Source organism: Ixodes scapularis, unplaced genomic scaffold, assembly GCF_016920785.2.
Source record: "Ixodes scapularis isolate PalLabHiFi unplaced genomic scaffold, ASM1692078v2 PGA_scaffold1__304_contigs__length_218370807, whole genome shotgun sequence".
Taxonomy (NCBI): Eukaryota; Metazoa; Arthropoda; class Arachnida; order Ixodida; family Ixodidae; genus Ixodes; species Ixodes scapularis.
Genome location: NW_024609846.1, coordinates 167,989,077 through 168,001,326, shown reverse-complemented (window position 1 = coordinate 168,001,326; position 12,250 = coordinate 167,989,077).

Genomic DNA, 12,250 nt, shown 5'->3' with positions numbered 1-12,250 from the left:
ATTGGCCGAATGAAGGTCAACTGTCTTACTTTTGTTGTCCAACCTTACTTTCCGAAATTCGCCCGCAGATATATTGTACGTCGAGGTGTGATCAAAAAGGACCGGGACTAATTTCGTAGCGTAAAAAAAAGGAGCACCATGATGCACGCGCAGCAGTTGGAGGAAGTGATCTTCGTGTCTTGTTAAACCAAGGGACGTCGCTATGGGAACATTTGGAGCTGCGCTACACGAGTTTTTGTTACTACGTGGACGGGCACAATGGCGATTTCACATAGGCTGCAATCCAGAGCAAGAGCGAATATCAATTCTCCGTCAAACTTGGCATATATAAAACAGAAACCTTTTAAATGATTTAACGGTCTTGTGTCAAAAAGCAGTGAATTTTGAGAGAGGTGTTTTAAGTGGCAATCTTGCTTCAGGAACCGCAGAATATCGCTCGAAGATTTCAAAGTGCGGTAGGGCGGCCTTATCCGCTAATACTTCACAGCGACTCTATCTGACGTCTCCTTGACTTCAGTGACGTTTTACCATTCTCGAGGCGCGAGTGCCACTCAAAACGCCTCGTACAACTCACTGCTTTTTGATATAAGCCTTTTAAATAATTTCCGATGTTTCTCTTTTATATTTGTCGAATTTGACGTACAATTGATGCTCGCTCCCCCCTTGGTTAGCAGTCTTTAAAGAGATCGCCCTTATGCACGTGCATGTGGTGAAACAAGCTCGTGTAGCCCAGCTCCAAATGTTCACAGAGCGGCGCCCTTTGGTATAACGAGAAACAAAGGTCGCTTCCTTCGACTGCTGTGGGCATCACTGTCCTACCCTCTTTTTTTTCTACGCTACAAAATCTGTCCTAGAACTTTTTGATCACACCTTGTCCAATTTCTCGGAGCGTCTGGAAACGTCAAATATACACGAACCTGTAGTAAAGCTGACATTTGGGCTAGTTGGCAGTCTAACATATTGAGGTATTTAGCGCACAACGTGGAGGGAAGAAGAACAGGACAGAAAAGAGCGACACTCACAACTATGTTTACTGACAAGAAAAGAAAGGTGAAGAAAAAAGAAACGAAAGATCCGCCGCGGACTTGTGCATCTACCATCAGCCCCTTGAATGATAGTGGCTCCTTCATCCAGCCTCGTGTGGGCCTTTCATTGCCTGTTGAAGGAATTCTCTTTCCTTGTTTGACAGTGTCACGGATTTTATACTAATACAGCTCCTTCCCTCACAGAGAATGCGGAAGGCCTCTAGCACCTCGCGGGTCATTTCGTTTTTGTTCCTCCCCAAGATGTTGGTCTCGCGAAATGATGGTTTGCACAAGCACTCCTGCAGTGGACTGGAACATTTCCGCCCACTGTGGGCTTCGAGGAGTAATCATGCTCCCGGAATCGATAATTGAGGAATCTGCCCATGAGGAATGTATTTTACTTCTTACTACATGACCAGCTACTGACCTTGGTGATGAATTGTATATAAATCAATGGAGAGCTCGCTTTACGAAGTTCCTTCGGGGTACCCATTGAGAGCTTTATAGAGGACTGCAAAAGTTAGGAGTATGTATCGCTTCCTGCGTCGCCCCAGTTCTTTGTGACATCTACCTGGGAGCAGTGGACTGTGCCATAGAAAATGCGCTTGGAAGCAAAAAAAACTGACCAATGTCGCCCGCTATGTTGACGACTTCCTGGTAATCCATGAAGATGGTGGACGTATAGACCTGAAATCAGCAGATATTAAAGTGACCTTTTCTCAGTACGGAGGCAGCCTTAGGTTCACATTTGAGGTGCCCAAAGGAAAGGTACATTAGTTCCTGGACCTTTCGCTCCGCCTGGTTGACACCCATGTTTGTTGGTCGAACTGCTCACAATCCAAGAAAGGCATTCTGGACTATGGCTCGGCCCACTCATAAGTCATCAAGAGGGGCATAACTCTAACGTGTCTGGGCTCAGCACTAAAGAAGTCCCGTCTTTATACTATGGCAGCCAGGTTCACTATGCAAGTTGCGAGGCTTAGAAAAGTCGGCTATTCGTCAGCCCTACTGGCTGATGTGGTGAACGCTCTGATGAAGAAAGCAAAAGGCTTCCAGACCAACGAGACCAGTGTCGAGAAAAGAAGCTCAGTGGTAATATCGTATCTGCACATGATGTCCCGTAATTTAAAAAAAAAAACGTCGCTAGCCGCTATAGACTCAAAGTGTTTTTTTTCAGCACCACTAAAAATGAGTCAGGTTTGCGCTAGAGCAAATGCGCATGTTGAGGGTACCACAAAACACAAGTGCACCAAGAAGCATGCACAGCAATTTCTCCCATGCGCTCGGGGTGTCGTATATAAGATACCACTTTCCTGCGGCAAGAGTTACATAGGCCAAACGGTCAGATGCCTCAATGATCTACTCCGGGAGCATGATTACTCCTTGAAGGCTAGAGTGGGCAGAAACCTTGCAGTCCGTTGTAGGGAGTGCTTGTGCAGGCCATTATTCGGCGAGACCAACATCTCGGAGTGAAACCTTCCACATCCTGTGTGGGGAAAGAAACTGTATTAGTGTATTATCCGGAACGCTGTCAAACAAGGAAAGACAATTCCTTCAACAGACAATAAAGGGCCCACACGAGCCTGGATAAACGAGCCACTATCATTCACGGGGCTGGTGGTCGATGCACGAGTCCGCGGCGGACCGTTCTTTTATTCTTCCTTTTTTATTTTCTTGTCTGTAAGCATAGTTGTGAGTGGCGCTCTTTTCTGTCCTGCTCGTCTTACCTCTTCTTTGTGCCCTTAATACCTCAATATGATACACAAATTTGTATATGTGCTTTTAGCTAGTTCAACAACCACTCAGGTGACAACCGGAGTCGACCCAGCATTACCACATTGTGAAAGCGGAACACCCCGAAGACGCAGATCTCGGAACGAGTATGTCAGAGGAGTGCGCATCAGGCGTATATTGCAGTTGTCGTCACGCTTCAAGTGTTTAGTTTCTTAATAATTGTATTACCTCTAATATATTAAAATATTAATGTGGGCTAGTTAGTTCAAAATACTGATAATATAAAGCGTAAAGGGACAGACAAAACATGAAGTAGAAAACAAAGCGCTATACACTCAACTTGCCTTCTAATGAAAAGCGTAAAGAGAAAAGTGAGTGAAGTAATACGGAAAACAGAATGTACGAAATAGGAAAATGAAATGCCTATATTGAAGACCCATGACAAATAAAATTACATGTAAGAGTAAAACACTATATAAAGTGTAATTATTAAATGCGTTAAATAACACAAAAGCAAGAAAAACGTTTCAAACTTTCTTTTGGCATGACTATGAAGGATTAAAATTCAGATCTTCCACTAAGGTCCCTAAGCGCGTCGAAGAGAAAGATTCTTTGCGTTATGACGCACTGGGGGAGTGGCCAAAAGAACGCCGCAAATTAGTCGGCTCCCTCGTATTCGAAGATGCGCACAATTTCGCAACGTATTGGAGGGATGAAACATATTCCGGGATCTCTACGCGAGAACACGAAGACGTGAGAGCGCGCAGAGTCAAGCGTTCTCGCCTCTCGCTGTGCGCTCAGTCTTCGGACTATGTAGCGCCGTAGCACCCGCGGACAATCATCGAGCAGCCTTATAGCGAGTTCGTTTTACTGAAATCGTTCCCACGCGTACCCAGTCGCAGCGGGGAACGGGCTCGTTTTGGTTGGTACGTCAGGCGTGTATACACTCGCTGTACCGAGAAAATCGAGCGTGCGCCAAGATGCAATCCCGAAATGCCTCGCTGAGGAAAGGAGCGAGCGCAGGCGACGGGGGTTCGTTGTGTCATTTGGAAAGCGGAACCGAAATAAAAAGTAAATTTTCTACTCGAAATCGCTCTCTTGGAGCAGCGGAATCAAACGCGAGCTTGAATTCTGAGCGTCTGATATTTCACGAAGGGAGGAATCGATAAGCCGTTCTTTATTTGCATGTTTTAAGTTGTTCTGTTCCCGCACAGACGATGAAATCTACTGTGTAAAGAATTGCTCAGGAGAAACACATCAGCGGCCGCTCGATCTCTCACACCACCCGTGCCCCTTTGAAAAGTGGAACATTTATCGTAAAAACTCCCCCAGCAGAAACCTGTGAAGCATCCAGTCAGTCGCCTCGAAAGCTAAACATGAAAACTTTACCCGATGTTTGGACAAAATTATCATGTTTAACTTTTACCCCCCTCAGCTAATTTGACTGAGCGTTTGTAGATCTCTACAAACGCTCAGTCAGTCAGAAGTCTCATCGCTTGTCGTGGGGCAAGGCTACGGGACCACAAGCGCCTGGATATGCATTTCGTTGGCGAGTTGATAGAACAGCTCATTACCTGTAATCCCTGCATGACCTGGGACCCACCGATTGGTAACCGAGGATGGGTGAAGTGCGTGTAAAGCCGCCTCAAGATCTGCTAGGAGATCTGGGCGGATTTCACGCTGCTGGGTCATTCCATGTCAAACGTCCCAGACGTTGTGCCCGACCACCTTCAATTTCTAAAAAAAATATTTATGGCCTTTTGCCGCATTGTTCGTAGCCATGCCCTAAAATATTTTTGACGAAAAACATTTTTTGATAGCGTGAACGCGGTTTTAGCTTTTAAAAATAGCGTGAAACTAGGTATCACTCCACAATTTATAAAAAAAAATAGTTTTTTTTATGAAAAACCCAACAATATTTTTTCTTAAATCTGCACGGCTTTCGACTTGCAATGTGGTTGGGCTTGTGCAGTTTTGTTTAATTTTTTTAAACGAAATTTCATTTGAAAGTTTTAACATTTTTGTTATTTTATTTAAAGATATCTACTTGCTCCGGGGACTCAACACAACTTTTTACCGGCTGCCCTGCAGGTGTATAATCTATAAAAAAAATGTTTAAACCGCTCAATAAAATGTCTCGCAGTAAAAAAAAAAAATCCTGAAGTTGCCAGAAAGTGCGTTTTGACGGATAAACAGCCGTTTATTTCATTCTGAGCTGGTTCAAGTAAAAATACAAAATATGCTGGGTTTGGAAGAACAATCGATTGTCTTTTGAGGTTGAAAGTTTAGTCAAAGTGATTTTTGTTTAAAGTAAGAAAACAATTCTTGAAGTTGAACTTTTGCACCACAACCTGGCGTCGCTTCTTAACGCCTGTTCGCCGCACAGCACGCCACCGGCGACGATAGCTGACACGGTTAGCTCCAAAGAAAGAACGGAGTTTACTTCCGCTTCCCCTTGTTCGTCTTTTCAGCTGCAAGGGAAGAAACGGCGGGCATCGTGTTGATGATCGGAGCTGCCGCCAGTGCCTAGCCATAGCAGGCCCATTGTGCCCATTAGGGCGGCCCCTCGCACTCCGAAACGCGATGCCTAATCGAGGGGCGGCGTCAGCTGACGTGAACTTATCCTAAAAGGGAAACGCGACAATATCGCCGCGAAATCTAGCCGTCACGCATACTGTGGTTGAAAGCGGAACTATTGAGCGATGTAAGAATTTGCCGTTTCAAAGCCGATTTAAACACAAACGAGGCGTGAGCCTCCAGCGGCGCGCATCCTCTAACACCACATCGCCTCGTCGTTTGACATTGCCCGTTCACTGGGCTTTTCTGTTGCTGTTTAAATAGTGCCCCGACGTTGACGATAGAGAGTGATTGCGATGTCTACGTAAGAGAACGCAACCTTACTAGTGGATGCTCTGACCCGGCAGCGCTAAGCATCTTCTGATATCAAGACAGTGGAAGACCACAGGAGGACACCGGCGCGCAAAACAGTCGAAATAGGTAAATTCACAAAGCAACAAGAGTGGAAAAAAGCTTCTTCCCACCAAGATGTACCCGACAACTCGAAGTCCTGCTGTCTACCTGCGTGCGCAAACCGTGACATTGTCGCACGCTTTGCCAGGTTCGACGGTGGCGTGCTGTGCAGAAAAGAGGCGCAAGAAACGACGCCAGATTGCGCGCGAGAGCTCAATATCAAGATGTTTTTGTTCCTTTTTAGAACAAAATTATTTCTTGTTTAAATTTTCAAGAACAAAATGAAATACACTTTTCTGCAAAAGTCAGCATGTTTCGTATTTTTCTTTGGGCCACCTCAAGGCAGCGTTAACGGCTCTTGAAATGGCAAAACGAAATTTTGCACAAATTTAGTTGTTTTTCTGCATGATATTTAGTTGTACAAACTCAAACCTTTTTCTTTTTTTTCTTTTGTGCAGTATATCTAAAGGGCTGTCAATAAGAATTTTTACAATCACCTGCAGCAACGAGATAATTTGTAACAAAACTATCAAAAATGCTAAAATTCTTACAAATTCCTTTTTTTTTTTAATTGATTCAAGCCAATATTCATGCTTATAACACAGCAATCCTAATACCGTGTGGTTTTTAGGCAAAAATATTCAACTTTACAGAAATATATCTTACTTCGCGAAGTCCACGTCGCCTGACGCATTGAGAAGTCCACGTCAGCTGCTGCCGCCCGTCGATTAGGCATCGCGTTTCGGAGTGTGAGGAGCCGCCCTCGGGTACATAGGGCACAACGGGCCTGCTATGGCTACGCACTGACGGCACCTCTGACTATCAACACGATGCCCGCCGTTTCTTCCCTTGCAACTGAAAAGACGAACAAGGGGAAGCGACAGTAAACTCCGTTCTTTCTTTGGACCTAATCGTGCCAGCTATCGCCGCCGGTGGCGTGCTGTGCGGCGAAGAGGCGTTAAGAAGCGACGCCGGGTTGTGGTGAAAGAGTTCAATTTCAAAGATTGTTTTCTCGCTTTAAACAAAAATAACTTTGATTCAACTTTCAGAATCAAAAGACAATCAACTGTTCTTCGAAACCCACCATATTTTGTATTTCTACTTGGACCATCTCAGGGTGAAATAACAACTGTCTATACGTCAAAACCCACTTTTTGGCAAATTCAGGATTTTGTTTTACTGCGAGCTATTTATTTGAGCGGTTTAAAACTTTTTTGTAGAGTATATACATGCAGGGGCAGCCGGTAAAAAGTTATATTAAGTCCCGGAACACTTAGATATTTTTTAATAAATTACCAAAAAAATTTTAATTTTCAACAAAAAACGTGTTTAAAAAAAATATATTTAAATTATACAAAACTGCACAAGCCCAACCACATTCCAAGCCAAAGCCGTGCAGCTTTAAGAAAAACATGTTGTTGGTGTTACATAAAAAAGCTGATTTTTTATAAATTATGGATCGTGATACCTAGTTTCACGCTATTTTTAAAAATTAAAACCGCGCTCACGCCACCAAAAAAGATTTTTTCGTCAAACATACTTTAGGGCATGGCTACGGACATTGCAACAAAAGGCAATACATTTTTTTTTTTTTTTTAGAAATCGAAGGCAGTTGAGCGCAACGCCTGGGACGTTTGACATGAATGTCTCTGCTGCGAGGCGCGAACGGCAGTCTGTGAGTTAATATACAGGGTGATTCAAGGAGAGGCCAGGCTCTTTAAATCGACCGCAAAATTCGGTTTCTTAACCTATCGCGCTACGACTTTCTGCAACGTTGCCCACAGATGGTGCTTTTTTTCTTTCTTTGTAAAATTTGCTAAGAGTGAACTTACCCGAGGAAAAAGTAAAGAAAGAAAAAGGCTTAGCTTCTATGGAAACGCAGCGACGACAACGCTCTTCAAACAACACGGCGCCGTTTTGTACGGTAGACAAGAGATGGCGCAACGAACACCGCCAACGAACAAGCATACGGCGCCGAGAGCCGGCGTCTTTAGCAGACGATCTTTTTGACTCAAAAGCGGCGCGCGTTCCGCAGGCGGGGACAGTCACAGAAACAAAAACAGGCGCGGTAACAACAAGGAACTAAAGTTCCTTGCCTGCTTAAGACGCCTGCTCTCGGCGTCGTATGCACGTTCGTTGGCGGCAGTTGGTGTCGAGACCGCTTGCGCCATCTCTTGTCTCCCGTGCGAATTGACGCCGTGTCGTTTGAAGACCGGTGGCTTCGCTGCGTTTTCATAGGAGCTGAGCCTTTTTCTTTCTTTACTTTTCCCACAGGTAAGTTCGCTCTTTGCAAGTTTTACCAAAAAAAAAGTGCCCCATCTGTGGGCAACGCTGCACTAAGTCGTAGCGCGATAGGTTAAGAAACCGAATTTGGCGGTCGATTTAAAGAGCCTTGCCTCTCCTTGAATCACCCTGTAGATTGTATATTGATTGGCGAGGCAATTGGAGAAAGTCTTGGATAGCATGTATGATGGGAACTAATTCTGGTGTGATGACATTGGGGGGGGGGGGGGTGGTTGCTAAATAGTCCGGTGGTGTGAACTTGGGGGGGGGGGGGGGGAACTGGGGTGTGTCCATTCCGTACGCCGTAGGCTCCGTGGCTCGTGTCTCGGAGACGGACGCATCAGAATCAACTATGATTTGTGTGTGAAAGGATAGGTTGGGATGGCTACCGTGCGCCCTCCTGCATCCGTCGTCCATATCCGGGGACATGTGGAAAAGTACAGGGGCGTAGCTCAGGTTTAAGGGTAAAGGTTGGGTAGGTATATAAATGGAAATAATCCTGTCTGCTCCGGGATCTATCTACGCTGCGGTGTTTCCGAGAGTCGGGCTATTTGTCCATCCTGATGTAGGTGCAGAAGAGAGGTGAGGGAAAAAAAGAGACCCATGTTGCAGACTTTCTCGTTGGTGGCGGTATAGAAAGGTTTAGGAGGCCTTGCATAGGGTGTACAATGCTGATGAGAGTTTGGTGAGTGGTGGTTGTGTAAGCGCAAAACGTGGTATGATATAGATTTTATTGAGAGGTAGTGCATAGACAAGTCGGCTCACTTTTTACATAAAAACTTAAGCGTTTCTTGACCACTCTGCGTGCACGGTAAGCAACAAAATGGCGTTTGTTTATGCCTGAATTGACGTTGGCATGATGTGTCCTCTCCTGTAAATATGTGCTTAAATGTTTGCTTAAGGAAACTCTAGGGTTGGGGTTTGTCCTATGTGTAGAGATATGGGATGATTAACAGAGCGCTGATCTTGGGTACTTGCAAGAAGAAGCAGTTCTGATTCGTCTGGAGATGGTTAAATGCATACTAATGCGAGATCTTCACTCATGATGTTCAGTCCTTGCTGCAGAGTGAACTCCGTTTCTTCAGTTGACCTGTGTGTGCACCGGGGGTGAGCTCGTCCTCGTAGATGTGCGACAGATGGCGGATTCGTTGGAGGCGACGGGCCAGTTTGGCCATGCCGAGATTAAATAGGGTTGGGGAAAGCACCACTTCTTGTGTGGTGCCGCGAGCGAGCGTTATTGACGAGGACGTCTCATCAGCTATACAAAAGCTTGCTGTGCGCTTTTTAAGAAAGTTGAGGATGTATATGTTTAGTCCGTGTCCGCAGCTTCTTTCTTTAACTTAGGGAGTAAGTGGTCGTGGCGGAAGTAATCGAATGCTTCACGAACATCAACAGTGACAAGGGCGTACACTTTTATTTATTTATTTATTTGTTTCAATACCTTCAAGGCCATACGGCATTACAGAAGGGAGTGGGGGAAAAACAGAAGTACAAAAAATAGAATTCAACACATATCAGTTAATATAATAGTTTTCAATGGCAGACTTGAATGCAGGAGCGTCTGTGATTGTGGCGATGGAGGTGGGCAGGTGGTTCCAGTCATTAGTAGTTCTTGGGATAAAAGAATCAAAAAAGAGCTTCGTGCGACTGAAAGGAACGTTGACTTTATGGTGATGATCATTTCGATGGGATACATACGATGGTTCAGAAAAAAGCTCTTCACTTAGATGCTGGTTGTGATGATAAATTTTGTGAAATAAGGACAAACGAGATAATTTTCTACGCAATGAAAGATTCGGCAGATGTAAAGTTAGTTTCATGGATGATACACTGGAAAAACGCGAGAAATTAGACAAAATAAAACGTGCGCCACGATTTTGTACGGATTCAATTTGATTAATTAGAAATTCATGGCCTGGGTCCCACACCGAACTCGCATACTCAAGCTTGGATCTAACGAGGGTCTTGTAGAGTAGTAGTTTTAATGATGAAGGAGCCCTTGAGAAGTTGCGGCGTAAGTAACCTAGCATGCGATTAGCGTTGTTAGCAATAAAATTAATGTGAGTTTGCCAGGAGAGGTCAGATGTTATATGGACACCTAGGTACTTGTACGATGTCACCTGCTCTAGAACAGAACCAATGTTGTATTGAGGAAAGTTAGTACAGGCAGCTTTCCGTGAAATTCTCATTACTTTACATTTACTGGCATTAAGGCGCATTTTCCAGACGTCACACCAGTTAGTAATGGAATTTAGGTCAGTCTGAAGAAAAGACGTACCAGTATCAGAATAGATTACACGATAAATGACACAATCATCTGCAAACAACCTTATGGATGACTGGACATTGTTAACGAGGTCATTTATGTATATGAGGAAAAGAAGGGGGCCGGGGACGGAACCTTGCGGCACACCCGAAGTAACAGGGCAGGGAAGAGAGTCTGAGTCGTTTGCAGTTACAAACTGTGTTCTGTTAGAGAGAAAATTTTCGATCCATGCAAGAATGTTAGAGTCAATGTTTAGTTGTTTTTTTTTTTAATTTTAAGCAGAGCAGTTGGTGAGGGACTAAATCAAAGGCTTTCGAAAAATCAAGAAATATGCAGTCGATTGAAAGGTTACTGTCTAGCGCAGAGAGAACATCGTTCGTGAAACAAACTAGTTGCGTTTCACATGAGAATGATTTACGAAAACCATGCTGACGATATGTGAAAAATGAGTTGGATTCAAGAAAGTTAACTAGGTTAGAATAGATGATATGCTCCAACATTTTACATGGGACACTAGTTAAAGATATAGGCCTGTAATTAAGAGGAGAGTGAGCATCACCTGATTTAAACAAAGGTACCACCTTACCCACCTTCCAATCGCTGGGCAACAAACAAAGACCTAGGGACTGCGAGAAAAGTTTAGACAGTATTACAGAAGAGAGCATTTCAGTGTTCTCCAGAAATTTAGAATTAATCCCGTCAGTTCCAGATGAAGAAGAAACTTTTAAATTTTTTATTATGCTAAGCACACCAATGCAATCATTTATAACAGGATCCATAAGTGGAAAGGCTGCAAGATTATATTCAGGGCAAGAAACAAAAGACTGTGGCATAAAAGACTGAGAAAACACATCATTTAGTAAATATGAACATTCCGACCTTGGAACTGAGACTCCATTATCGTTGATTAGCGATATCACACTCTCTTTTTGTCCACCAATTATATTCCAAAATTTCTTAGTGTCATTTGTCAATAAGGATGGTAGGGTATCATTAAAAAATATTTTTTTGGCTTTTACCACTTCATTCTTAAAGAGGGTTGCAACATTCTGATACGCACACAACAAGTCCGGTTTATTGAACTGCTTTGCTTTGCGGAACAGTCGTTTCTTTTTATTTCGCAGGTGCTTTAAAGAAACAGTAAACCAAGGGTACCTGTTCTTGTATGGTATAATTCGTAGGGGTACGTATTTGTTTACAAGATTATTAACTTTGACTTTAAAAATAGACCAATTGGATTCTATAGTGCGATTAGAAAAATTCTGCATATATTCGTCCAGAAATTGCGCCAATTCATCATTGATGGCAGGGTAGTTAGCTTTGCTGTAATCGCGTATACGTTTAGGCATACTCTTAAGGCGATGAGAATTCCCTTCAAGTGTGAAGTGAACAAAGCAGTGGTCACTCAGGCCTGGTAAAAAACTTAGAGAATGAACGAGGTCAGGAGTAGTTTTGAGAACGAGATCCAATATGTTCGAACTTGACGCGGTGACCCTGGTAGGTTGAGTTATTAACTGAGAGAAATTAAAATCTGTGCACAAATTTATGAACTCAGATGTTTCACCGGAAAGGTCAGACGGAACAGGGCAAATACCAGACCATAATATTTTCGGAAAGTTAAAATCACCTAATGAAAAAACTGGCGAGTGCGGAAATCTGACAACAAGGCTGTTTAAAACGTCATGAAGTTGTGCACAGAAAGTCAAGGAAGCGTTTGGTGGCCGATAACAGGCACAAAAGATCATGTCACGGTGATTAACGCGTACACACACGCATACCATTTCCAAGCATGATGCATGAGAGATATGATAAGAGTGCAGATTTTCTGCGACGGCTAGTAATACACCTCCTCCCAATCGATTGACGCGATCAGACCGATAAATATTAAAGGTCTTCTCACACTCAAAAACTTCTTTGTTATAAATTTTGGCAGACAACCACGTTTCAGTTAGTATTATTACATCGGCGATAC